Source organism: Apis laboriosa, unplaced genomic scaffold (genome assembly GCF_014066325.1).
Source record: "Apis laboriosa isolate Shangri-la unplaced genomic scaffold, ASM1406632v1 scaffold188_cov152, whole genome shotgun sequence".
NCBI lineage: Eukaryota > Metazoa > Arthropoda > Insecta > Hymenoptera > Apidae > Apis > Apis laboriosa.
This window is the reverse complement of record NW_025222224.1, coordinates 551,839-578,304: the sequence shown is the minus strand read 5'-3', so window position 1 is coordinate 578,304 and position 26,466 is coordinate 551,839. Positions and strand designations below refer to the sequence as shown.

The following is a 26,466-nucleotide window of genomic DNA, read 5'->3' as shown; positions in this document are numbered from 1 at the left end:
TTTTGTTCCAAATCGAATTTTCACAGCAGATATCATAGAAACTGGAATATCAGAATAAAAACGCCTCACTCAACGATATGTGCGTGCAGAATTCGTCGAAAATTAAATTTTAGTTCTTTAATCATGCATAATCCATCGATATCAGTTTTTCTCTTCGATATTTCATGTATCTACGTGACATAGTCACGAATAAGGAATATCTGAACGATTTCGATGTTGAAATCCCCGAAATACAGTTTTACGTATCCTAAAGTGGGAATTTTGTTCCAAATCGAATTTTCACTGCAGAATCATAGAAACTGGAATATCAGTATAAAAACTTCTCACTCAAAGATATTTCTCTGCAGAATTCGCCGGAAATTAGATTTTCGTGTCTTAATCATGCTTAATCCATCGATATCGGTTTTTCTCTTCGAAATTTGTGATATCTACGTGAGATAGTCACCAATAAGGAATATCTGAATGTTATCGATGTTGAATTCGCCGAAATACTGATTTGCGTTTCCAAAAGTGGGAATTTGGTTCCAAATCGTATTTTCATAACTGATATCATCGAAACTGGAATATCAGAATAAAAACGTCACACTCAACGATATTTCTGTGCAGAATTCGCCGTATATTAGATTTTCGTGTCTTAATCATGCATAATCCATCGATATCAGTTTTTCTCTACGAATTTTCATGTATCTACGTGAGATAGTCACGAATAAGGAATATCTGAACGTTATCGATGTTGAATTCGCCGAAATACTGATTTGCGTTTCCAAAAGTGGGAATTTGGTTCCAAATCGTATTTTCATAACTGATATCATCGAAACTGGAATATCAGAATAAAAACGTCACACTCAACGATATTTCTCTGCAGAATTCGCCGTATATTAGATTTTCGTGTCTTAATCATGCATAATCCATCGATATCGGTTTTTCTCTTCGAAATTTGTGATATCTACGTGAGATAGTCACGAATAAGAAATATCTGAACGATTTCGATGTTGAAATCGCCGAAATACAGTTTTGCGTTTCCAAAAGTTGGAATTTCTTTCCAAATCCTATTTTCATAGCAGAAATCATCGAATCTGGAATATCAGAATAAAAACGTCTCACTCAAGATATTTCTCTGCAGATTTCGCCGAAAATTAGATTTTCGTGACGAAAACCTGCATAATGTATCGAATATCAATTTTTCTTTGCATATCATGAGGAATCTATGTGTAGTAGTCGCGAATGCGGCATATCTGAACGTTTTCGATGTTGAAATCGCCGTAATACCGTTTTGCAATTCCAAAAGGTGGAATTTTGTTCCAAATCGAATTTTCACAGCCGAAATCATCGAAACTCGCATATCAGTATAAAAAAGTCAAACTCAATGATATATCTTTGCAGAATTCGCCGATAATACGATTTTCCTGACGAAAATCTGCATAATCTATCGATATCAATTTTTCTTTGCATAATATGATGAATCTATGTGAGGTAGTCTCGAATGCGTCATATCTGAACGTTTTCGATGTTGAAATCGCCGTAATAACGTTTTGCGATTCCAAAAGATGGATTTTTGTTCCAAATCGAATTTTCACTGCAGAAATCATCGAATCTCGATTAACAGTTTAAAAACGTCAAACTGAACGATATTTCAGTGCAAAATTCGCCGATAATACGATTTTCGTGACGAAAATCTGCATAATCTATCGATATCAATTTTTCTTTGCATTATATTTTATCTATGTGAGGTAGTCACGAATAAGGCATATCTGATCGTTTTCGATGTTGAAGTCGCCGTAACACGGTTTTGCGATTACAAAAGGTGGAATTTTGTTCCAAATCGAATTTTCACAGAAGATATCATCGAAACTCGACTATCAGTATAAAAACGTCAAGCTCAACGATATGTCATTGCAGAATTATTCGAAAGTAGGTTTTTCTAAGCGAATACCTACTTTTCTTATCTACTTCAATTTTTCGTTGAATAATTTGACGTATTTGAATGAGATTGTGCTGGATAACGTATCTTTGAACATTTTCATTGTGGAAGTCGCCATAATAGCGTTTTTTTTTTTGAAGGGGTACAATATTTATCATAATCGAAGTTTCGCAGCAGAATTCATCGTCATTCCAATATCATTCATGAACGTTACTCTCAACGATATATTAATGCAGAATTCACCGAAACTAGGATTTTCGTGTCGAATAGTTATATAACTTATCATTTCAATTTTTCTTTACAGAATTTAAGGCTACTGAACGATTTAGTGCTGGATAACATATCTCTGAATGTTTTCGATGCCGAAACTTCTGTAAGAGCGTTCTACGAGACAAAAAGATACTATAAAAGATACTATTTGATACAAAATTGAATTTTCGTGTCACAATTTGTCATAGCAGTGCGTGTTGGATAATATCTGTTCATTTTCGATATCAAATTCATCGTAACAGCAATTTTCTTGTCAAAAAGTTTCAATTTTTATCACAATCGAATTTTCGTGATTTAATTCATTGTTCAAGTTCCAGATAGATATCTCTTTCTTGTAGCGAGTAGAATTTCATAATTCAATATGTCTTTAACGTGGATTTTTCTGCTCAAATTTTGAAGTTGTTATTAACCTCATTTTTTTCATCTTATAGTTCAACGCATTTCGAGGTTCTTTAATGTTACACCTGAAAACACAACTCTGAATGATTTCCAATTATTGCCATAACAGCGGTTTTTCTGTCGTAAGGCTTATCGTTTGATGAATGTGTTTTCTTTCAAGGCAGAATTTGATTTAACACGTATTTGTCCTAGGAACCGTCTTTCTGATGGAATTCTATGCCCTGTAGTAATGATTTTTTTCAGTAAAGTTATAATTTTTATCATTATCTATTTTTCAGGCAATAATTCGACGAATTTGTATGAAAATATCATATTGATCGTTTTCCATTTTTTATACCTAAAAACAATTGTATTCTTATAATATTAATGATTGCTTGAATGAAGATATACATTTTAGTTCAAGAAATTTGTAAAATTCTTTAATAGTTCGGAAGAAGATTGGATTACCAGTCTTCAAAAATTATTAAAATTTATATATATGAATGGGTAATATATAATCAATATTTTTCATCAAATGCAAAAATTTATATTTTTTTTTTATTTATAATTTTATTAGAATTTTTTCACTTAATTTTGTAGAAAATTTCGATATAGAATGTGATTTTTCTTATAGGATATTAATATAGTATCTGTTTAATATATTTTAATATATTGTATCTGTATCAAAGTCTGTAAGGATTAGCAATGTGATATTAGATAGAAGTTTGAAAATGATATAATAAACTATGTAATTGTAAAGATATGTAACAGAAAATTGAGAATAAGTTTATGAGCGAAATAAAAATAAATCAGGCGATGTTTTGATAACAGGAGGCATTTAGAAGCATTCAAAAAAAAAAAAAAAATCAAAATGCTGAAATTATTGAATGAAACAAATATATAAAAAATATAAATAGTAAAATATATGTAATAGAAAACAATTATATGTAATAATATATGTAACGTATATGTAACGTATAGCAAAATTGTCATATTTCACACTAAACGTAATAAATTATTGGTTTATATATAACTTTTATATATGGTTTATATATTACATTTGGACTATTGACATTAGTACTATTAGTTTAATTAATCGAGGTTTTGCTTATAATTTAAGATATAATCACAAGAATTTTTTTATGCTATTTTATAGCAGAGAAAGAAATTGAATTATTATGTAAAATATGATTTCAATGATAATATAAATAAATATAAAGTAATATATTAAAATATTATATACAGAATAATTTATTTTTGAACAAAAAATTTCTTTGTGTATGTGAAATCAACTCTCATTTTTTTCATGTTTTTTATTCTGGATATTTCCAATTTCTTCTGGAAATATATTATTTTCTATTTCCGATAATAGAGATAGAATTAAATATTATATAATTTAAAATTTTATCTTGAATTATTATTAAATGAAATTATGTAAAGAAAGATAAATAATATTGAAATTTGAAAAATTGGTTTTTTTACTTTGAAATGATATTCCATAATAAAAAAAAATAATTTCATATTATTATACTCGCAATATTTCATATAAAACAGAATTATTGTTGATTTCTATAACACAAATTTAATTGAATTTGTGTAAAGTGAATGAAAATTTCTGCGACTAACTGTACATAGAAAGTTCACATTAACAAGTTAATAATAATAAATAGTAAGTAAATATATTATATATAAAATGAATTATACTTAAATTAATAGAAGTATTTTGTTCTAACATATTATCTAAATTAATTTAAAAAAATTAAAGATTGATCTTATTTTATATGTGTATATATATATATATATATATATATATAGAGTAGGTTTTGTATTCTATATATATATATATATATATATAGAGTAGGTTTTGTATTCTATATATATATATAAAGTAGGTTTTGTATTCTTTTATAAAGGTGAAAATTAAAGAAAATTAAAGATTTTCGATAAAATAACTAATTTATATTTTTATAAAAAATTTTCATATATATTCTGTGTTAATATCGGTATTTTTTATTCGGTAAACAAATTCATGACACATATATTTGTTACTTAATTTATTAAAATATGTATATAACAAATTATGTTAAAATATTATTGTCAACGGATATGTTTAATTTTTAAATTATAATTATTTGATATCCTATGTTATTTTAAAAGTTAACATTAATTTAAATTATTAATATTGTATTTGGTCATTTATTTATTTTCGAAAATAACTTCTTCGTATATATTTTTTGTAATTCATATTCATATATAATAATATAAATAAAAATAAAATATATATTATAAAATATAAAATGAAAATACATTTCATGTATAATTTTAAAACATTGCTATGAATATATAATATGTAACATCAATAATCATAACCTATATAAAAGTATAATATTCGATAATAATAATTTTTTTTTAATAATAATTAATAATAATTTTAATAATAACTTTTTTATTGAAAGAAAATAAAAAATAGAAAGTAATCGATGAAATAAATAAATATTTTAACTAATCTTTATGAAATATTTTTAGTTTTCTTATGTATTATATTTTTAATTATATTAATTATATTATATTCTTAATAATATTTGAATGTTTAAAAAAGTAAATAATTTAAAAGTTTTTTATCATCAATATTTTTTAACAAATTTACAGTACAATGATAACAATATTTTATATAATAGAACTATAAAATATAAAAAAATATAAATCTCACATAGAGACTCAATCCATATCAATATACATAGTTTTGTTGATTTTAAAACGTTATAATTACAAATTATAAAAATGTAAATATACTCTATCTCATAATAATTTTTAATTATAAATATTAGTAAACATTCTTAATCATAATATTTTATTTTAAATATATTTTGTTTAATAATTTAATTCTTTATATTATTAATTTGGAATAATATTATTTAACATTTTGCAACAGGCTCTCACTCCTTTCTCTACGTCTATAGTTTTAGGGATTATATTAGGAAAAAGAAGATGTAAATTTACAATTTTTTATATCGTGAAATATTTGAATGATTTTCTGTGTGTTGCAACCGAGGAACATTCTTCTTTAGAAGATTAATCTTCTTTTAATTGTAACTAAATATAATTTTTTTATATTATTTTTATTTTTATTTTTTATTGCAGTATATTTTTATTTTGTTTAATTTAATTTTTTAAATGTTTGAATTATAATTTTTTTACAAGAATATATTTATCGTTGATTTAAAAAAGAAACATGATTCAGAACGTTGAAAAAAATTAGAAAAAGAATTGATTCAATATAAATCAAACTGTTTAGAGTATTATGAATGTGAGATTTTGATCAGAGAAATGAAGATGATGTTCGAAGATGTTATTAGATAATTTTGAAAGGAAATATATAAAAACAAGCGAAGTAAAAGAAAAGAGCAAAATTTGTTAAAGGAGGTATTAAAATTAAATAATCAAAATTGAAACTTAAATAAAATGGTGGAAATATATATAATTCACTGTTGAAAAGAATCCTCGAGAGACGGAATAGGACCAAGAGATATTCTTTGCAAGAATTATATTGCAAGGAACTATCTTTCAGATGTTTTGTTGATGCCACATTTTTGGTACCACACGCTATTAGCAGTAAAAGAGATGCTATACTTTGAATGTTCAAAATAGTGAGAATTATTTTATTTATGAATTTTTCATAATCATCTAAGATTGAAAATTAAAATAATTTTTTTTTCGAAACTATAAATTAATGATATAATAATAAAATACCTATAATATGTCTACCTTATTCGTATATATATGATTATTATCTTAATTATACAAAATACAAAAAAAAAATACAAAAAAATTAAACTATTGTTAAAATTAATCTACATATTATGAGATATTATAAAAAAAATATAAAAAATATTAAAAAAAAATTTTTTTATATTATATGAATATATTAGAATATTCTAATTATATGCCTACAGTGATATATCGATGTTAGATTCTTGCTTTATAGTTCTTCTCTGTTACAGTTGAATTAATATACTACTTTAGGAACAAAAGAACATGTAAAAATAGACGTTTATTTCTACATTAACTAATCAAACCGTTTTTTCTTTCCACAAAACTTTTATTTTGAATGTACGTATAGGTATTTTAATATTATTATTTTTAATTTTCAAAAAATCATTTAAAGTTCATATATATTAATATTTATTATATTATATTATAATATTATATTATATTTTATTTATTATATTATAATATTACTAATATTAATATTTAATTATCAACTTTTGAGATAGGGGAAAAAGAATTTTAATTTTTTTTTTTAAATTCTGAATTAAGGTTTATAATTAATGTTACATTGTTAGCTTCAATCTTTTCCTGGAACTGTGGTATAGAATAATAAAAATAATTATTACAAAATTCTTTGTTAAAAGTTCAATTAATAAGATGATCAAAAACAAAATCCATATGCTAATGACGATTTATGTTTTCACTAAAATCGAAATTATATGTTCGGAAAAAGTTCTAAATTCAAAGAATTCTTGAAAAATAAAAGATTCTAAAAGTTCGAAAGATTTAACGATTCAGAAAGTTCTGATAGTTCTGGTTCTCGAAATTCTGACAGTTCAAAAAGTTCCAAAACGATGGTATTCTCTAATGTCCTCTCCATATTAATCTCACGAGCTTGCAGATCTTCAGTGAGGTATGGTACAGTGAGTTGGTACACTGTCCAATAACACTGTGGATCAGCTCTCTGATTGAGCGACATTCCCAATCCAAAAAAAATTCCTGAATGTGTTTAAGGAGCTACGCCACTCCATTGATTCCCAGGAAGCTGTTGCGCTGTGTTTGCAGTAAGATTCTTCTCAAGTAGGATGTAGCTGATTGCCGTTGAGATTGTTGGAAGTATAGTTTCAGGCTCCAAAACCATATTGATACTCCAGCTATTCCAAATTGTTTTTACATGTACAAAGCGAAGGATTATCAAGTTATCAGTTTTTCTCTTAAAAACGGCATTATCTTTACAGAATTACCCTATCTGTTCAATATCTGTATACCAGTGTCTGAATAATTATTGTTGTTTAAGATAAAGAAAAGTGCAACAAAAATGATAGTGACAAGATGCAATTGGACAATTTCTTTATTTTTTTTATTTTCCTATTTCGTTTTTTTTCTTTTTTCTTTTATTTATTAATATATATCTTCTTTTTCTCTAAAGCGTATAAAGGATTTTACATTCTGGTGACAATATTCTCAATTCAGATTTTATTCGTTTATTCTAATTTTATTGTAATTTCTATGTTTTTATAAAATTCGATAAATGGCTAATATCATTAAATAATTTTAATTTTAATATTTCAAATATTAATTAACATAATCAACATAACATAAATTAATAAATAAAATACAATAAAATGTTACTACTGTATTCAGAAGTATAATATAATAAATATCATATGTTCATTATGTAAAAATCTACGTCAATATACAAGCAGTAACTCATATCGATTCGGAAATTTCGTGACTGACTACGATCACGAGAGTGACTAAAGGAACAAAAATGCATACGAGTCGCCATTAAATGGAAAAAATCATACATTGCCATCGTTGCTGACCCATGGAATATAGAAGAAAATGGAAAGAAATAAAAAATAATCAAATCAAATACAGAAATAAATCTGTATAAAAAAAAAGAAAAAATCATAATTTAAAACTATATATATACATATAATGATTATTTAAAAAAAAATTGAAATAAGAAAAATGAAACTCTAAGTTGATGAAAAATATTTAATAAAGATAATTATCTCTTCGCGTAATCAATAATTCCACTAATTAATAATAAATATTCGAAACATAGTTATAAATATTTGAAATAAGAATGTAATTTATTTAATCTTTTCTACTTTTATTGTAATATTTTTAATAATTCATCTGTATCTATCATGAGTTACTAACTTATCAAGTAGATATGTATTGTTACAATAAAAAATAATAATGAGGAAAATAAAAATGTATATATTTTCCATATAAAAAATCAAATGTTACCACTTATCTGATTAATCATTGTGTTGAACGATTATTGAAACGATTGTTCATATTAAAATTTTTTTTTCCCCTTTTAAATTAATAACTTACAGAAAAAATAATAAAATTTTTAGAATAAATATATAAAATTTTTTTGAAAATGTGTTAATGTATTAAAATAAGCCAATAACCAAGTTCAAATTTTATTTTAGAAATTGATAATATCTATTTCACGAATAAATTTAAGAATGTAATAGTTTAATACAAAAAATTGAATAAGTCATTCTTTTTGAAAGAATTATTAATTACAATAATACGTAATAAATAATATTAAAAATTATTGAATAAATTAAATAACAATATATAGGAAAAGTAAAATAATTAGGGAATATAATAAAAAGAAATTACAAGATAGATTAGTCATCTAACGAAACATCCAAAGACACAACTTTTGACGGAAGAATGACATTTCGCTGTGATTTCGATTATCGAATTGGACGAAGAGGAAGAAAATATGCTTGAAGTTCGGCAACAAATCGAAGTATGTCGAACGACGTACAATCATGAATCATTACCTGAAAACAAAATTTTTTCTACTTTGAACGTAATATAAAAATAAATATAAAAATGATACATTCTATTTTGTAAACAGACAGATTATTATAAGAAATATTCTCAGTTTTGAATCGAATGCTAAATAGACATATTTAGCATTAAATAGACATATTTAGTATACGAGAATGTGTATAAAATTAATTGACATCTCGTCTAATTACTTTTATTTCTTAATTACTTTATAAATGATTAAAAAACAAGAGAAACTTATAATAATTACTGTCTTCTATTAAAGTAAATCAAATCTTACCATACTTGCACGAAAGTCGTGCATAACCAAATTCGAAGTCATTCCACTAATTATCTAATCTCCATTATTTAATTAAACGATAATCTACAAATATAATAATTTTACATTAAATAATGTTAAAATAAAAATAACTAAATTCAAATCCGACTTCGAATATTTTTAGTATGGATTATTGGTAACAGAAAATCAATTTAATTTCGATGTAATAATACTTGTAAAAAATGATTCAATAATATATTAATATAAAAAAACATTAATAATTTACAAATTAAACCATTAAATTTAATAAATATCAAATTCCACAAATTTCGATATATCTATATCGATGTAATGCAATTCCCTCTATTGATTTTTTGACAATAGACTAATATCATATGCATTGATTCGTTTAAATTGTGAACTTATGCAGTTTCCTGATTGGCTGAGTGACATGGTTTCTTCTCAAATCGAGTAAATCGCGCGAAAAAATAATTCAAATAATAATAATGAATAATTTAATAACAAAGTTTAACAAGAAGATAAGAAATTCATCATAAGATAATTAAATACATAATAAATAAAATTTAAAATATAGGGAAAAAGTTAAAAATAAATTAAAAACAAAGCAAATAAAACACAAGAAAATCATAAAATTACATAAAACTGAATAAAAATCATTATATACTAAAAAATATAAGAATTCTTTCAACAGGCTTTAATATAGCAAAAATTAGAAATTTCATTTCATCATCGTGATAATTTTCGATTGGTTTGCGATTTTAATTTATGATTATAATTATTTTTAATATTAATAAATAACATTTAAAATATTTTAATATAACATAAAAATTAAAGAAATAATGTAAAATTAGATTAAATTTGTATTTGTAATGCATAGGAATATATTAAATTTTAAATATATTATTGTAATATAAATTAATAACAAAAATCTAACAATAATTAAATTGAATTATAATAGAAAACTTATTTTTCGTAACACATAAAATACATGAATACATAAAATACATTCAAATATAATCATTGTTATCTTACGTTGCATTACGATTATAGAGAAAAAAGATCATGATTTAAGAGTCACTTTCAAAGATCAAATTTATGTAAGAAATACATCGAATTCAATTTTTATCTAATTTTAATTCTTAATTTACTTTAATTTTTAACATTTAATTTTATTTCATTTCTAACTTTCAATTTTCAATTTATTGATTAACTTTTTATTCTTAAATTGTTTAATTATTTTATTTTTAATTTTTAAATTTATATTAATTTAATTTTATAACTTGCTTAAAGTTTTGTTATATTTAAAGTTTTATTTTATTTCATTTTAATTTGTTCTTCAATTTTTAATTTTATTTTAGCTTGTTATTTAAGTTCTAATTAAATAATTAAATTTAAATTTAAAATTTTTTTATTTATTACTTAGATTCTAATTTACCTTTCAATGATTAATTTTAATATAAATTATAATTTTTTATTTAACTTTTGATATTATTTCAATCTAATTATTAACTTAACTTCATTTCTAACACATAATATAAAAAAAACTTTTATCTCTAAATTTAATTTGATTTTAAATTTCTAATTTTTTAATAAGCATGAATTTATAATCTTTTCAATCCTGAATTAATTTGTAAATTATATATTACATTTATATAATATAAATATTATATATATATATTGACTAGGATGATTTTTGGATAGCAAAAAAATCAAATAACGGTTATAGATCTCTATGGGAAACATCAAAATATTGTTCAATCTCATCGACCAGTTACGCGTATATTAATCTGAATAGTAAATATAATAAATGCTTTAGGTTTTTTGGGAATTGATGAATTAAATGTTGCATGATGATTTGAATTTTAATTTAAATTCAATTGCCATAATTACTAGTAGAAATTATTATTAGCAAACAAAATTAGAATTACTCACTATTACCCACTATCAATTTCTTGTTTATTTAAAAAGTTTTATTTTATATTGTACCGTTATTTCCAATTGATCACTATGCGCATTTTAAATTATAGATAAAAAACGGCCCCTTATCATTTAAATAATCAATAATTGATTTTCACATAAAATGGCATTTAGAATATTTTAATACAATAACAGTTTCAATTTAGACGAAAACTAGTATTACAGAAATTTAAAATTTAGTTTTGTTTATAAAAATATATCAATTACGTTTATTATCGTAATAAATTGTTAAAGACGCGATAAAACGATAAAAATACATCAATTTTTTTATAAAGATACATAATTTTTTAATAAAGATACATCAATTTTTTATCGTAATAAATTATTACGATGTTATTTATTAGTAATAAAAGTTAAAAAATTGTTGATTTATTCGTCGTTGTACTCGATAAGTCAGATTTGGCGCAATCGGTAAAACGTTTTCGTCAAACTTCGTGACAGCGACAGCAATCTTTTACATACATACGATGCGATAGAGCGGTCACATCTCACGAACACACGTGTAGAGAAGATCGTTGATATTTTAACTAAATTTTTATAATATCGAGAACATTTTTTTAATCATTTATTGTGAATAATGAAATAAAATTTATTTAATACATTACTATCGTATGTTATTTTATTTTTTAATTAATATTTACTTATCGCTTCATTTATTTAATCATCAGCAAATTCATTTATTTAAATATTTATTTTATAATGTATTTCTTAATATATAATTTTCACTCATTTATTTATTCACTTATTCTTTTATCTATTTATTTCTTCTTTTCTTTTTAATTTATAGTTTATTATTTTAATATATATATTTTGTTTATTTACTCATTTATTCTTTCATCTAATCATTTTTAAATTTATTTCTTGATTTATTCTTTAACTTCTACTCATTTATTTATTCTTTTATCTATTTTACATTTATTTTTTGATTTATTTTTGAATTTATAGTTGAATGTGAGTCTCGATATAGTTACCACCTCGCTGGTCACCAACTACTCGGTAATCAGTTTCCAATTCTTTTTTTCAAAGTTTTGTCCACGTTAAAAAGAAATTATTCATTTCATGGAAATCGATGGCAAACCAAGAACTACGCATATATGCATTCCAATCTAAACCTTGCACGATTTATTATTTTTCTCAATCATTACACTGAATTGCATATAAAATTTATAGAATATTTTCAACTTTCTCTTACTAAGCATTGTAATTTCTGATATAAATTAATTATATAATTTTTCTTTTTTTCGCTTTAAATGAAATGAGATTATAATAATTATATAAGATTATAATATTTTTGTTATGTGTTATAAATTTAAGATTTACATTACTATTAATTATAATAAGTAAATTCAGATAATTAAAAATAATGTTAATATTTTTTTTGGTGAATGAAAATATTTGTAATAAATGTTATAATAGATAGAAAATTTATAGATGAATTAATATATAGATCAATATTTGCTATTCATATATTCATTTTAGTTGAATTTTAAAAAAAATATTAAAAATCTTTAATTATTTTTTTATTTTTGGATGCAATGAAATAGTATTTAGTGAATTGAATGATTACTTTTTTTTGAAAAGAATTATAATTTTTATTAGTATTAAAATATTATAATTTTTATAGAAAAAGTTTTCTTCTCCTTAATTAAAATTTTTTATCCAATATTTCTTTACTTTTCGAGATATTGCAATCTAGAAAAATCTTAAAAAGAATCATCATAAAAAAAGAATTGAAGTATAAGTTTTTATATTTTTAAGTGCTAGATATGATATGATTTTTTAACTAAGAAGGATAAGAGTAGTATATATCTAGTTAATTTTGATTTTTATAAATCATTTAATTCTATTGATATTCCCCCGTATACACACTTTCACGATCAATCTCTCTTACTTTTTCCCTAATATCTTTTGCATATAGTTTTACATTTGCTTTCAATTCGTTATGGGTAAGTTGATACACGCAATATATCCAGTCCAATAACATATCACATTGTATCATGTTCAACGAATATCGCCGGTATCATTGTTTTCTCGTGGATATGATAATTGCAAAAATATTCATCATAAAACATAAAGAAAGAGAAAAAGTGCAAATAATAATAAATCATCCTTAAACAATTCTGACAAAAAGATTGAAACATCATTGATTATTTTTTAATATAAAGAAATTTAAATCTGATATACGGTACTATATATTTTCTTTGGATTAATATGTAATTAGGATTACGATTATATGTATATGCTTGTAGCCAGATATATTAAATACTTTCAGAACTAAAAAAAATTAATAATATAATATATCTCATTTTATTTATCCAATGTTTTTTATTAAATTAATGTATAAAAAGAATAAGGAATTGATATAAACAATTTGATAGATATAAAAATAAATTTAAAAAATTTATTATATTATATATTATATATTATATATATATAAAATAATAATATTTTATTATAAATAATATTATATGTAATGAAATTGTATTGATATTTTAGTTATTAATGGAACCAAAATGATACAAGGAAAATTAGAATTAAAAATTATTTTCATCATCCACATCCTATTTTATTTTGCATCAAATTGATATATTTTAAAAAAATGTTATTTAAATTTTTGTAAATCATTTTTATGTGATCATATTCCGATTGATATTAAATTAAAATAAAAACACTACTAAATTTTTAGGCATTATTAATCATCCATTAATTACAATTTTATAAATTACAAGTATTGTTAATAATAACAAAAAAAATTTCGACTATTTGTTATATTATAATTTTCAATAATATAGCAAAAATCATAAATATAATTAATCGATATATCTTATTTTATCATATAATTTTGATATGCAGACAGAAATTATTTCTTTTGATACAACTAAAAAAAGAGAAAAAATAATTTAATAATTGAAATTTCTTTGCTAAAAAAAAATAGTTGAAAAAATTAAAAATCACAACTTTTCTTAATAATTTATTATATTATTAATAAATAAATTTAAATTAAAAAAGAAAATAAGCACCGAAATAATAAAATTCATATTAATATTCATATTATTATGAAAATTTTAACAAAAAATATTGTATAATTTTAGAAAAATAGCAAATGAAATTAATTTAAAAAACAATCATTTAAATTATGATCTATAATATATTTAAAATATTAAAATATAATGCAATTTAAACAGAATTAAATTATTTTTAAATCATCTGTTATATATAAAATGTAAATCTTTTATAACAGTAAAATCTAATTTAATCTTATTGTCATTCCATAATAGAATTAATAAAATTTATTAAATACCCTACATAATTCTCTACATTAATGCAATTATGATCATATTAAAATGATTTTCTAATGATATTCTGATTTTGTTATATTTTAATGTGCTGAATATGAATATGCAAATTTTTTTTCAGAATCCACAGTTTTTAAAAAAATCTATTTTAAAAATATCAATTTTTTATTTTTGAAAGTATTTTACATTTTTATAATAATAGATATATAATAGATATATAATAGATTATAATAATAGATATATAATAAATATATATAATAGATATTCACTTTCTCCTAAAGAAAAAAATTGATGATAATGAAAATTCACAAGAAATTTTCTCGAACAAAATGATATAAGTAGATAGTTATCGCAATTATAGGTATTACGATTAAAAGTAATGTAAATGATCAAAAGTAACAGAATTTCGAAAATACATTCATTTTTCTGATATTTTTCAATTTGTTTTATATGTTTGTATATCATAAGCAAATTGATAATTATTCGATTTTTTTTTCATTTCTTTCGGTGGAATTATTAATTCTTCATCATTTATATCTGAATACAATCATTCAATTATTTTATAATTCAACGCCAATCATTTGCACATCGATTATTAAGTTTCAATATTTATTGGAATGTATCCTTGATTCGAAATTTTCCTTTTTATTTTTTTATAACAATTATTATTATCATTCTTCTTTTTTGTTATTCATTCTATTTGATCAATCAATTCGTTATTTTTTTCAAACTTATCAAGGAAAGGTACCACAAAACAGAGAATGAATTGTATTAGATAAATATTAGATATAATAGTTGTTATAATAGATATAATTTGAATTTTCAATCTAAAGAAAATTGCAAATGAATTTGATAGAAATAAAAAATATGAATTTAATTTAATATAATAAGATAGAAATTCGATTTAATTTTGAACTAATAAATAAAGATAGTAAGCGATAGAAAATACATTAAAAGAAACATTAAAAATAAACAAAATGCAAAACTTTTTAAACTTTCTTCAAAATTTTTTTATTTTATTTATTACTTAATTTTATTTATTACTTAATTCAAAATCAATATAAAATATTATATGATATCAAACTTTTAAAATTTTACATTTTTATATTTTTAAATGGAAAAAGCATGATTTTATTTTTATATATAATTAAATACATTAAAGGAAGAATAATAATCTCATAATTTGTAAAAGAAATTCATTAATAATATAATAATGTAAATGTAAATATATATATAATAATATATATGTAAAATTCTCTGTTAATCTATTATTGAAAAGATGATTCCAAAAAGTTCTTCAGTAAATGAAATATATATATATATACTACAATTTTATTTTGCTCTAACAACAATGAATTTATTCGTCATTTTGAAAAAAATCATAAACGATCACGGAATAGGTTTTGATTCATTTCAAGAAATCTTTGTCATATAAAAGAAATGATTTGCTTTCATATCATGACATCGGTTAAAATATTTAATAAATTATTGTTTTTAATCCGCACTGCTATTCTATGAGAAGTTATTTCAAAAAAAATATTCATTTTATCTAGCATCAAGAAACTTTGAGGTGATTCGTGATATCCTTCATATTAAAAACATAGATATATCACTACATGATTTTTAGAATCTATTGGTGTTTGCTATTTGCAACATTTATGTGATAACGAGCCACGATATATATTTTATACATAAGATCAGATTTAGATTTATGCACCGGGAGTGCGATATATACCATGAGACATTATTATAAAACAAATTCTTCGTGTATTTATAGAATTATTTCTCCAATGAAAAATTTCAATTTTTGAGGATATTTCTACATCTAGTTTATCATTATTTTTAGACTAAATATATGTCCTATATTTTAAAAGATATTGATTATTATTATTATTATAATATTTCAAATCAACCATAAAATATTGTAATGCTTGAATTAAAGGATCGAATATATCTTGTGATTAATCTAATAACTAAGTTATTTTTGAGACTTATTTAAAATCGAAATGTTATGTCTTTTGAATTGAAGAATTTCAATTTTATTATAATTGATCTATTCAATAAATCACTTTTTATCTAAATTCCTGATAGAGATTCCATTGTTAAATATTATAGTTAAAATTAATCTATTTAATAATCAATAATCTATGAATAAAAAGTTTCAAAATTTTGAAAGAAAGGGATCATTCAATAATAAATCTCAACTTCTATTTTATTAATTTCTAATTTTAAATTAATAATAAAAATAATAATTTTTATTATAAATAATACAATATTTTTTATAAATAATACATCTTGTATTGAAAAATAAATATTCTTTTCTTTATCTATAATTTATTTCACATAATGTGTAGGTGTTTACAGGCATCGTTTCGTTTCAATTTTGGATTTGTTCATGCTTCAAATTTGTATTTGTTACATGCTATTTGTTACATGCATATACACGTTTCATTTGTAATAAGCTAGGTAAATAAAACCAAGAAATAAAATCAAATTGCAAATTAATTATTATTTTTAATTTCTTAAAAATTCAACGAATAAAATGCAATTATATAAAAAATACGTTATTTAAAACTTGTAATATAATTCTAATTTTTAAAAATATTATTTATGAATTATTTCGATTTTTTTTAATATTGTATTACTTATAAATTATTTTTCAAAATTTTTGAAATATTCCAAAGTTCAATACGAGCTCTAGAATAAATATATTTCAAATATTGAAAAATTATTTTTTGATTGTAAGTTAAAAATTTATAGAACAAAACATGATTAAAATTGATTTGTAAGTATATATTGAATTATGAAGTATATATTGATCCTATCTTTAACCATTTCTATAATAATCTTTCAGAAAATTTTTAATTTCATATTATGTATGGAACCACTTATTTATTTTATCTTCTTTATTTTATCGAATTCAATTTTCAATATACGGTGAACAATTTTAACTAATATTTTATAATATTTCTAGAAACAATCACATTTGGTATATCTTTCACAAACATATGCACGCGCATGCATATTCCATGCAATTATTAAATGATTTAACGCATGTGAAATAGAAAGTAAAATAATCTAATATCAAGTAGCGTAATTGAAATGTTATTAAATATTAATTGCTTCAGTTCACAGAACCACATGTTCCGTCTCTGAAGATACATAATAATAATAAAATTAATTTATTACAAAGTTTTATTTTAAAACGATCGAAGTTTATATCTTCGATCGTTATAAAGATTTATGTTTATCACTAACTTCACAAGGTTCTATTCGTTTTTCGAGATTACGAAATTCAAGAATTCGAAAGACTGATATATATATATATATATAATATAAACAATTTTTTTTCTATTTTTTTCTTTTATTAAAGCTGCTATAGAAAAGTTGTTTTGATCTATCATTTGAGTATCATAGATAAAATCATATTTGAAATAAAAACATTTTAAATTTTAATATAAAAGCACATCATATTTATTTTATAGTTAATCTTTTAATTTATAAATTAGTTTTACTTGTTCCTCTATTATTATATATGTGTAATATAATATTATACATATGTATAATATTATTATATAAAATATTATATTATATTATATTATATATATTATTTATATTTACATAGAAAAAAAATTTTGAATTGATTATTATCAGTTATCCAAATTATTAATTCAAACATAGAAGTAATTTAAATTAGTGTATTTTACAATGTTTAAGCTCCACGATACAATATTTAAATTTTTTCTTTTATTAAATGAATATTTTTTTATGTAATATTTAAAAGTTATTTGATTTCTTGTTATTTTACGATATGTTCACAAATTTAGTAAATACTTCCTAACCGAATTATTTGAAAATCTGCATATTTGAATGGACTTCTTTCCCAGTTAATCCAAATAATCGATATTTTATTATAATCTTCGAGGTAGGAATAAATCATTATTTGATATTTGATACTCTCATCAAATAAACATCAAGTAAATATTAGACTGAATATTTATGCAAATTATATATATTAAAATATATAAAATATAAATAAAATTTATTAAAAATAATATATTATAATACCAATGAAACACAATATAATATAGAATAGTGTATAACATTTATATATCACTATTCATATTCACTATTATATATCATTATTTATCATTATTTGTAATTTGCATTATAATATATAATAATAATTTTATGTTTCAACTATCAATTAATATCTTTTATTTAATTTTAAATAGATTAATTTATATGTTAAAGATGTTCTCTCAACATCACAAGCTTTTATTTTAAGTAAATATTCAATATTTGAATCAATTAATTAATTAATATAGATACTTTATAATAAAGTATCTATATTTAGATAATATTTATAATAAAGTATTATTTAGATAATATTTCGAATTTTAAATTATGTCTTATAATATCTATAAATTAATATATAAATAAAATATATAAAAATAATATATTTTTTTATTGCAAACACATACAAGTATCATTTTCAAATATTTCCAATTTCAGATTTCGCTTAATTTCGCTATTGATAAAACTAATTTTTAAATTCACTTAAATTTTACTACCAACAATCTTATGCAACTGAATATTGTATGATAATATTACATTAAAAAACAATATGATTTTTTATGATATCAATTTTGTGTATGTATATATTTCTTTCTAGAATTTATATATAATTATTATATAATAATTATATAATAATAATATAATTATAATAATTATAATAAATATATATAATAATTATATATAATAATAATAATTATATAATAATATATAATTATTATATAAATAATATATAATTATTATATAAATAATTATTATAAATGAATGTGTGCGTGCGTACATGTGTGTTATGATTCACAATGACATCATGCAAAAATATGATAATCTAATAAAATTTTCTAATTGAGATAGATATTAAAAATTATTATTTAATTGTACTAAAAAATACGTATTATGTAAAAAATACGCAAAATAAAAAATATATTTTTAGAATCCTAATCATAATATAAACTCATATCTTGATCTACCTAGATATTTTATCTATTAAAATATATTTTGTATAAACATCCGCAATCTAGTAATATATTTTACAAACAAAATTTAATAAAATAATTTATTCAATAATACAAATAATAATGATTTATAGATCATTATTATTTATATTATATGTTAGATCAAATAACGGATGATCTTGATGGTCTTGTGGTGCGACTGCCACAAGGTTTTTGGAATTTGTTAATTCGAAGATTTAATTTCAAATACTTAGAAAATTGCCAATTTTAAATTGGAAAGTTTCCTAATTCATAAATCAGAAATATATAAGATTAAATGAGTCCAAGTGAGTCTTGGTAATTATTTTCGGTATTTCCAGGTGCCCGGATCTGACCCGGCGGAAAACCTATTGTTAGATTATATACCGATGGCTAACCTCATACATTCCTTTTCTAAAACACATCTCATAGTAATATTTCATACAATAAATTTGTTCAATGAATTTAATTCGTTTTTTATTTCTTCAATTTGGAGTAGTCCTTCCAGCTAATTATTAGAAAAATCTGTTACTCCTCATGTTAAATCAAATCAATCTTTATAAATCAATTTCAAAAGATCTATGGGATTGAAGAATTAACATTGTATATATAAATTAATTGTTTAATTTTTTATGATTTTCAAAATTATCTATATCGATATCATACTTTAATATTGAAAAATATTTTAACAAATTTCAAAAAATTTATCCACGATTGATAATTATAAATGATATTTTTTGAATTTATTTAAATTAAAGAATAAATTTAATAGTAATATTCTTAAAGCCATTTCTCGCATCATAAATTTGATAATCTAAAACTAAATAATAATAAAAAAAACTCATTTACAGATGAGCAAAGTCAAGTGAAGATAAAACATAATATACATCACATCCGAAAAATTAATTTACAAATTAAATAATACAGAGATAAAACTAAATAGATTTGCAGAATATATTTAAAATTCTCATAAAAATAAAAAATGAATATAATAAAATAATTAATAATTTGCTAAAATTGAATGAGAATTATTTCATTTTACTTATAATAAGTTTTCTATTTATTAAATATTAAAATATTTAAAAACGATATAATATATAATTCTGATAATTTTTTGATAATTTTTTAATTTTTTTTTATTTGCTTAATTTTCAAAACAATTAATGTACAATCAATAATAAATTAATAAAACTAATAATATATAAATAAACTAATAAACTAATAAAAATATACTTTATTATAACTAATATATAATACAATAATATAGAATCGTATTTAAACCAATGTTTTCCTATCAATGTCATAGTAATACGAAAATATCTTAAATATTTGATATTTATATTTATTTACATTAAAGCTTATTTCATTGACGATCTTATTTTTAAGCTTATTTTTTTGACGATCTTGAATCTTGTTGTTAAGATCAACATTATAAATAATTTTTCTTTATATATGTATAAATTTAAAATCTCAATTTTATAATGATTCGAAATTTTCATAAATAAAACAAGATTTGGTTAATATTTTTGTTAATTATTTAGAATAAAAGATTCTCGTCGATATAATTCTAATTTTAATAATTCTTGGATGTTATAAAGAAGAAAATTTTGAATTTTTTTTATAACATAATTACCGCTTGACATTAGTTTTCGATTTTAGAATACATTTACTAAAAAGCATTATGCTCTTTAAGCATATACTATTTCATTATATATTCATATATTCATAACTATTTATAATTATTAAATTGAACGTTACAAATATTTTTATAGAAAATAGATTTACAAAATAAATTTCGTGATTCAAAAATATATTTTTTATTTTGCATATTTAACATATTGTATATTATATTATATTATACATTTTTTTTTAATATTGTTCGTATTCTTTGCATTTATCTCATGTATTAATAATATAATAATTTTTATTTATCTATTTATCTATTATTAAATAACTATCTCGCTTAGAAATTTAATCATATTGTAAATGATAACATATATATTATATATATAAATATTGATATTTATAAAAAATATAAATATATGTTAAATATCAGTATATTTACTTTCATCGAAGGGAAAACGACGCAAGCAACATTGCAATACGATATTGTCGTGCACTCAACTGAGTGTTCTCACTCTTTCATCGTCTCGCTCTATCTAATGCAAACTTACAATGCTTATAATTAAGCCTTATATGTGTATATGAACTTTTTTCATCGTTTGATATCTAGAATCCACTCTCCAAAGGTATCTCACATTTTTATTAACATCCTATATTTTATATGTATAGAATTGTTGATTTTAATTGATTATTTTATATTTATATATTATAATATATATCTAATATAAAATATATATAATATATTTGAATTAACAATTATAGAAGTTATTAATAAACGAGTAATTAATAAAAAATATTTTTATATATGTATATTATATATACGTATAGATACATATATATTTATATATATATTATACATAAAGATTTTCATATTTTCTTTTTTTTTTTTAAATTTTTAAAAATATTTAATATTTAATATTTAATATTTAATATTTAAAATGGAATATTTAAAATGGAAAAAAATATCTGGATTACAATAAAATATTTATTTGATAATTTGTTACATTTAAAATAATGTCTATTATATTTAAAAAATTATTAATTATATTCTATGATATTTAAATAAGATGTTTAAATAAGATGTTTAAGAACTTTACATTTTTTAGATATTATTAATTTTCTTTGTTTTCAGAATATAAAAAATAAAATATTACATATTAAAATATTTTACTAGATTTTTTTATATGCAATAAATTTTAAAAAAGAAATGAATTTTCATGAATAAATTTTGAATAAATTTGAGTAATTTGAGCCAAAAATTTGAACTAAAATTAAAATCAAGATTTGATTTATAATTATGTAGGTTATAGATTGCTAAACCCATATATTTCCGAATACATAAGCATGAAAATAAACAAAGCGAATTTATTTCAACTGTTTTATAATTTCATACATTTTACCATTTATAATCTTAGATTTCATTGTTTCTTATTGTGATCATAATTTTCTTGTTTTTTTTTTTTTTTTTTCTATCTAACGAAATCAAAAGGAATTTTTTTTTTTAAACCGATGAACGATTGCACATAATTGTGAACACAATTGCGCCTTTTTATTTCGTTTATATAAATAGTTGCGAGAATTCGAATTTGACCAATCATTTTTTTCTTTTTTCTTTTTATTTAGTTTTCTTCTGATTAACGATCGGTTTCGAATTTCGATAATGATCAATTCATGTACTAGTGATGAATTAACTAGAAGTTTCCTCTTAGCAACGAAAATAAGAATCTAGTAACAATCGCTTAGATATCACTACGAAATCTTTATTTTTTCTTTAAACCCATTGACAAATCCCATCATATTTTTCCTGTACATAGATCGCTTGCGCAGCCGATCATGATGTCTTGGTCTCTTGTTGGAGCCCAATTGTTTATCTTTTGCAATCGACCAGCTCTTGAAAGTTATTCAATTCACTTCTATTTTGGAGAACAAGTGACACAATAACCGTACCCATTAGAAGAATCCTTATGAACATCTTCGTGTATATTGGTTAAATCAAGTTCTTTAAAGTCCTATACATATAAAAGTATCTTGAGAGCATGTTATCGAGCATTAGAGAATTGATTTGCATTGATGAAATGATCTCTGATATGAATAAATACGGTGCAAAATTATGACTTTTTAACAATTCGTAAATATTTACGTTATTAGAATTATATCAAAATTATCCTACAATATATAAAGAATTATTTCTCTTTAAATATGAAGAAGTAATGATATTGAAGATTGATTATATTTTATTTGATTATGATTGTCGATCATTATAAGATATTTTCGCTAAAATAAGAATATTTTTTCGTTAATTTGTAAATGTCTGTGAGAAAGAATTTTTAATTAAAGAACAAATAATTAAACTTTTTATAATTTTAACGTTGACATATCATTAATTATAAAAAAATTTAATTATAAAATTATATTTGCATATAAATATAAATAGATATTCTATATATCAATATTATTTTATAAAAAAAAATAAAATAACGAATTATTTTTTATATCATTTTTACATATATTTTATTACTATTTAATATAATAAGAAATATTTTTCATTCATTCACATTAATTTTTATTTATTTTATTATTATTATTTTATCAAATATAATGTCACACACACACATACACACACACAATAAAATGTTGTAATCATTTTTAACAATTATTCAATATAATACTGCTATTCTCTATAAATATAAAAATATTTTGATTATATTGATTTGATAAATATTTCTATAAATATTTTTTTTCAATAAAATAAATCAATTCTCTCGAATTAAAATGACGAAAAATTTCATTTGAATTCTCTTTTTGATGGCAAAGATATCTTGAAGTTCATAAAATTCATCGACATAAAACAGGTTGCGTAAATCTATTAAGGAATAATAACAGGTTATTAATCTCCTAGTAATTTGATCTTCTGATTTTGTAAAATGAGTCATACAAGGGATAGGAGTTGATTATATTTAGTCAAACATGCGTAGGTATAATCTATGCAGGTATATACTTAACGAAACAAAACAGTCAAAAAAATTTTATTTTTGCGATCTTTTGATGTCTCAAACAATATTCACAGTTAACGTGAAAACACAAATATTGAAAAATTTTTCAAAAATTGATTAATGTAGAATAAAAAGATTTATTTAAAGCGATGTTTTAAATGTTTTAAATGTTTTAAAAATTAAATATATTTTAAATTACAGAAATTAATTTATGAATAAAAAATATTTTGTTTAAGATATTAAAAATAAAAAAGAAAGATGTGGATTGAATTCATGAAATTGAAAGATGAATATCAAATATTTTCAATATTTTTTTTAAATACTTATTAAATGAAATAAAAAAAAAAATAGAGAATATATATTATGTACAAAAATAAAAAAGAAATTTACGTATGTATATCAATCAAATGAAAATTAAAATTAGAAAAAGAATTATGTTAATAGAGAAAACATTTTAAAAAAAAAGTAATTTGGCAGTTTTATTTTTTAAAGAATTTGTAATAATAAAAAGTTATAAGAAAAATGACAATCAAATTGTTGTTATTATTTTAATATCAAATATGTTATTATTATTCTATTTATATTTCATGAATCTAATCAAAGATCTAATACAATATTTTGCTAAAATATTAAGTGATTATCATTGTAATCTTTGTTTTTTTTTTATTAAATATAAGTTAAATAATTCTTATTAATATAAAGTTAAATAATAATCGCAATAAATTAGAATTCTTATAATTTTTTAAAATATAATTTATTTATATTCGGGAATAGCTTATTTAATTAAGCAAAAAAAAAAAAGGAAAATAATTTTGTGACTAAATTAAATGCAAATTTTTAAATCTAAATATTAATCATTAATAATAATTTTCATAATTTCATACAAAAAATAAAAAATGATTATTCATCTCATATTATCAAAATATTTATTACATTAAAAAAAAATCGAAATTTCTTGATAAAGTTTATTATAATATATATTAGTTATAAATTTTCTTCTAAAACAAAAATGAAAAATCGATCATTTTACGATAATTCATGTAATTCATAAATTATAAGACAGTCGAATAAATGATCATTTAACTAGTAATAACAATATGAATAAATACCTAATGATATTATATTATATTATCAAAATATTATATTATCAACTAGAATATAATATTGCAAAATAATATATATTAATTAATAAATCATCGTGAATCCCCGCATTGCATAAATAAATCCTCAGCAATCTTGTTGCTGAATAAACATTTAACAACTGATTATTATAATCGATAGAAAAGTCAGAAATATGTAAAATATGTAGCCAATTTCTTTTGAAAAACTGGAGAAATCAAGACTAAGAAAAAACGCGAAACAATGAATATCAGATGCAAGTATGAGAAATTTCTATGTTTCACATGAAATTGACACTAAGGTTAATGAAGAAAAAAATATAACAAATGCAATTATTTTTGATATTGATAATAGATCGTGTAGATAAATTATAATTATATAAAACTTAAATAACAATAATAAAAGGAATATATAGAATTTATATTCGTAATCGAATTTTATAAAATAATATAATAGAAAACTTTTCCAAACTTTTACTAATAAAAAATGCATCAGAAGTTGAAAAAAATTATTTTTAAATATCATATATTTGATTTGAAAAATTTTTTAATCAATAGTTTAAAAATATTTTAAACTAAAATAGAAAATATAAATATAAAAAAATTTTTTTTCTTCAAAGTTATTGACAATTAACATGTTATTTTATTTTTACAATTTATATTAATAAATCGATAAAAAGATAGAAATTAAACTCATTAGAGATATTAAATATATAAAAGTTATAAAGATAACAAAAAATATATTGAAAAAAAATCAAAGTTTTGAAATCATCATATTCGCGAGCATTTATATTGCATATTATTACATATTAAGATTTATAAACAGCTTACTCTTTCCTGCTATTATTGCTCGGAGATCTCTATTAAACCTAAACAAAAGATGATATTATTTGAAAAAACGTTTTTGAAAATTTAGTTACACTTACAATTGTATATTTTTGACACACTGACACAATTCAGCCTGGTTGGAGTAA

At 20.7% G+C, this 26,466-nt stretch overlaps 1 pseudogene; it reads right to left on the bottom strand.

The window, feature by feature from the left end:
• Positions 1 to 7,346: 7,346 nt before the first annotated feature.
• Positions 7,347 to 26,466, bottom strand: part of LOC122711787 — a 40,168-nt pseudogene continuing 21,048 nt past the window's right edge.